At 42.1% G+C, this 4,448-nt stretch overlaps 2 non-coding genes across 2 annotated transcripts; both read left to right on the forward strand.

Annotated features, from left to right (window-relative positions):
* Nucleotides 1–232: 232 nt before the first annotated feature.
* On the forward strand, nt 233–308 carry TRNAV-GAC (transfer RNA valine (anticodon GAC)). Its single transcript has one exon. It is a non-coding gene; the product is annotated as a tRNA-Val (tRNA).
* A 3,613-nt stretch (nt 309–3,921) lies between these two features.
* On the forward strand, nt 3,922–4,055 carry LOC136327443 (small nucleolar RNA SNORA64/SNORA10 family). Its single transcript, XR_010729657.1, has one exon. It is a non-coding gene; the product is annotated as a small nucleolar RNA SNORA64/SNORA10 family (small nucleolar RNA).
* The last annotated feature ends 393 nt before the right edge of the window (nt 4,056–4,448 follow it).

Genomic DNA, 4,448 nt, shown 5'->3' on the forward strand with positions numbered 1-4,448 from the left:
ACTATCTTATATCAAACTATACTACAAGGCTATAGTAATCAAAACAATATGCTACTGGCATAAAAAACAGATGCATAGATTAATGAGCTAGAATAGAGAGCCCAGAAATAATCCCACACCTATATGGTCAATTAATTATGATAAAGAAGGCAAGACTATACAATAAGGTAAAGACAGTATATTCAATGGTGTTGGAAAAACTGTAGAGATGCATGTAAAAAAAATGAAACTAGCCCTGGCCGGTTGGCTCAGCGGTAGAGCGTCGGCCTGACGTGCGGGGGACCCGGGTTCGATTCCCGGCCAGGGCACATAGGAGAAGCGCCCATTTGCTTCTCCATCCCCCCTCCTTCCTCTCTGTCTCTCTCTTCCCCTCCCGCAGCCAAGGCTCCATTGGAGCAAAGATAGCCCGGGCACTGGGGATGGCTCCTTGGCCTCTGCCCCAGGCACTAGAGTGGCTCTGGTCGCGGCAGAGCGACGCCCTGGAGGGGCAGAGCATCGCCCCCTGGTGGGCAGAGCGTTACCCCTGGTGGGCGTGCCGGGTGGATCCCGGTCGGGTGCATGCGGGAGTCTGTCTGACTGTCTCTCCCCGTTTCCAGCTTCAGAAAAATACAAAAAAAAAATTTATTTTGGTTTATTTTTTATTTTTATTTTTTTAATAAATAAATTTTTATTAATTTTAACGGGGTGACATCAATAAATCAGGGTACATATATTCAAAGAAAACATGTCCAGGTTATCTTGTCATTCAATTCTGTTGCATACCCATCACCCAAAGTCAGATTGTCCTCCATCACCTTCTATCTAGTTTTCTTTGTGCCCCTCCCCCTCCCCCTCCTCCCCCTCTCCCTCCTTCCCTCCCTCTTCCCCCCATAACCACTGCACTCTTGTCCATGTCTCTTAGTCTCATTTTTATGTCCCACCAGTGTATGGAATCCTGCAGTTCTTGTTTTTTTCTGATTTACTTATTTCACTCCATATAATGTTATCAAGATCCCATCATTTTGTTGTAAGTGATCCGATGTCATCATTTCTTATGGCTGAATAGTATACTATGGTGTATATGTGCCACATCTTCTTTATCCAGTCTTCTATTTTTTTTTACAGTGATTAAAGCCTTTAAGCAAACTCTTGGCCAATACAGCAAGAATCCATAAAAGAGTAGTGTCCTTAACATGTTCACCAAGTCCAAGTTGGCCCCAACACCATGCCAAATCCCTGAAAAATGCAACCCAACACCAGTTCAGTCTGTTAGGAGCTGTCACAAGGAGCAGGAGTCCAGGAAAAGTTCACATCCAGGAAAAGTCCATATGGCACTGAAATTGTTGTAACAATTCTATACTTTGCAGCTCACATCCAAGTCCCAATGACCGCTGCTTCTAGCTGGTAATGATTCAGGCATACTGGAAAAGCCATCTGCAGCATGTGTGGAGATGGAGTTTCTGTTCTCCTCTGCCTGGAGAGATGAGACCAGGTTGCTTTTCCCTGGAGCTCTGCAACTGTGGCTTGGTAAAGAGAACCTTGGGATACACTAAGCTGGGTGGCAAAGGTAGATTTATAATAGAAGCTGGCAAAAGGGGGAAAGAGAGCTCTAAATTAGGAGTAGGTCTCACCTAAAATATGAGTGGGGCATTGAGGTAGGAGGAATAAAGAAAACACTATATATTAAACAAAGCAGCAGAAAATAGGACTATCAACACCCACAACAGAGATCTTTGAGGGAAGAATAAACAACCTGACTATTCAGGCAAGACATAGTTAAGTGGCCCTTGTACAAATAAGATCAGTTTACCAGCTTCTTGGAAGAAATACCCTAGGCTCGTCCACAGTGTCGTAGATGGGGCCAATGGCCCTGGGCACCTTCAGCCTTCAGTGACAAACCCCAGTATTCTGGGCAAGGTTAGGTCATAGGTGGCTGGAGCAGGGCTGGAAGAGGCTGAAAAGGAGCGAGGGGGAAGCCTACCTTCCAGTGTCCCTGTTTCCTCACAGCAGAGGCATGTAAGTCTGGCAGGCTTTAGCTCCATGACCTTCCTTTCCACTATTGAAGCAGGACCCAGATGGCATCCTATGAGACCCCTTTGGGGCATTGGAGCCTTTAAGGGCATATTCTAAAAGCTGGTAGTTCCCCTGATCTCTATTGGGCTTTTTCTGCCTCTTGGTCTCTTAAAAGCCATGCTCAGAAGATCTCGCTGAGGGGTTTGAGGATCCCCATCCACCTATATAAATCTTTTCCATATATCTGGAGCTATTTGGAAAAAGACAAAACAGTGTTATTAGCTGGATCAAATAAAGAAGGTAGTAGTTTGCAGGAGAAAAAGATTTGGCATCTCCTGTTCATCAGCATTTAAAAGAAATTAGAATTTTTTTTAAGTAAAAAGCATGATATGGTAGACCCATAGGAGTTCCAGGATATGACTCCCCCCTTTTAAATTTTTTTAAATTGACCTTAAAATATTTGCTGGGTACACTTTAATAATACCTTGACTTTAAAGATTGTAAGAAATACACATAATTCAAAAGGTTTGACAAAATACAGTAAATGCTTTTGCTCCATATGAAGGAGCATTGTCAGGTAACCAGTTTAAGAAATCCAATAATAGAACAATGCATACAGACAATGAGCTATAACATGCTTAGCAGCCTCTCCTGTTCTGACAGAGGTTACTATAAATCCAGAATATGTAACCACTGTAATGTGGACATAGGACTGTTTGCCAAATAAAGGTATATGCGTAACATCCATTTGCCATAGTTGTCCTGGTAGGGGTCCTTGAGGGTTAACTCCAAATGAAGGGGCAGATTGTAGTATAGGACTCCTTGGGCAGGATTTCCCAATCTGCTGTGCTGCTTCCCGGGAAAGTTGAAACTGTTTACACAGGGGTGCAGCGTTCTGGTGATGAATAGTATGAGACTGAATTGCTCAATCTGTCATGGTTGCTCCAAATAATTTTCTTTTGAGTAGCTTGATCAACAAGGGCATTCCTAGGCCCTGGCTGGTTGGCTCAGTGGTAGAGTGTCGGCCTGGCATGCAGGAGTTCTGGGTTCGATTCCCAGCCAGTGCACACAGGAGAAGCGCCCAGCCGCAGCCAAGGCTCCATTGGTGCAAAGTTGGCCCAGGTGCTGAGGATGGCTCTGTGGCCTCTGCCTCAGGTGCTAGAATGGCTCTGGTTGCAACAGAGCAACATCCCAGATGGGCAGAGCATCCCCCCCTGGTAGGCATGCCCGGTGGATCCCGGTCGGGTGCATGCGGGAGTCTGTCTGACTGCCTCCCTGTTTCCAACTTCAGAAAAATACAAAAAAAAAAGGGGCATTCTCTTGTGCTAAAGCTCCAGGGAGCATGGAGTGAGTCGAGTATGTCCTATAAAACATGGAACTCTATGTTGACATACAAGTCTTTGAAGAAGGAGGAACTGCTGAAATAGTTGGTTTAAATGATATTTAACTTTACTTTTGATTTGGCCTTAACTTTAATATATAGTTTTAAATAATTCAGAAGAAAAATAACATATATAAAAGAATTGTCATGTTTTGGTTTCTTATTTTTACCTTAATCTACTTTTTTGATGAAAATAATCAGAATTTTATATACTTTTAAAAACAATTAAAAATTTTTTTATTAATTGATTTGAGAGAGAGAGAAACATCCATTTGTTGTTCCACTTATTCATGCATTCATTGGTTGATTCTCATATATACCCCAACTGGGGATCAAACCTATGACTTTAGCATGTCAAAATGACGCTCTAACCCAGTGGTCCCCAGCCTTTTTGGGCCACGGACCGGTTTAATGTCAGAAAATATTTTCATGGACCAGCCTTTAGGGTGGGATGGATAAATGGGTCATGTGACCGAGACAAGAGTCAAAAGTGAGTCTTAGACAAATGTAACAGAGGGAATCTGGTCATTTTTTAAAAATAAAACATTGCTCTCTCAGCTCTGCATAGTTACACTGGTCTGCACATGTGTGACTTTTGTAATGGGGAGAGAGAGAAAGGACCTCCTCATGACATCAGGCTGGCCTCACAGTGGCCACTCTTTCCTTGAGGGGTGCAACAGGCACTGGGAAAAAATGATAAATAAATAAATAAATAAATAAATAAATAAATAAATAAATAAATAAAACATCATTCAGACTTAAATATAAATAAAATGGAAATAATGTAAGTTATTTGTTCTTTCTCTGCAGACCGATACCAAATGGCCCACGGACCGGTACCAGTCTGTGGCTCGGAGGTTGGGGACCACTGCTCTAACCAACTAAGTTACTGCGCCAGGTCTTAAAAAAATTGTATATATAATCCTTTACATCATTATGAGTAATTGAACATACACTATGTAAAAATCTAGATTATAATAACATAATTAGTGGTTCACCAATTGAAGACAAAAAAAATAAATTTTGTAAAATAAATATATATTAGGTCTTAAATCATGTGTCATTTTCATTACTT

Source organism: Saccopteryx bilineata, chromosome 2 (genome assembly GCF_036850765.1).
Source record: "Saccopteryx bilineata isolate mSacBil1 chromosome 2, mSacBil1_pri_phased_curated, whole genome shotgun sequence".
In the NCBI taxonomy this organism is placed as follows: Eukaryota; Metazoa; Chordata; class Mammalia; order Chiroptera; family Emballonuridae; genus Saccopteryx; species Saccopteryx bilineata.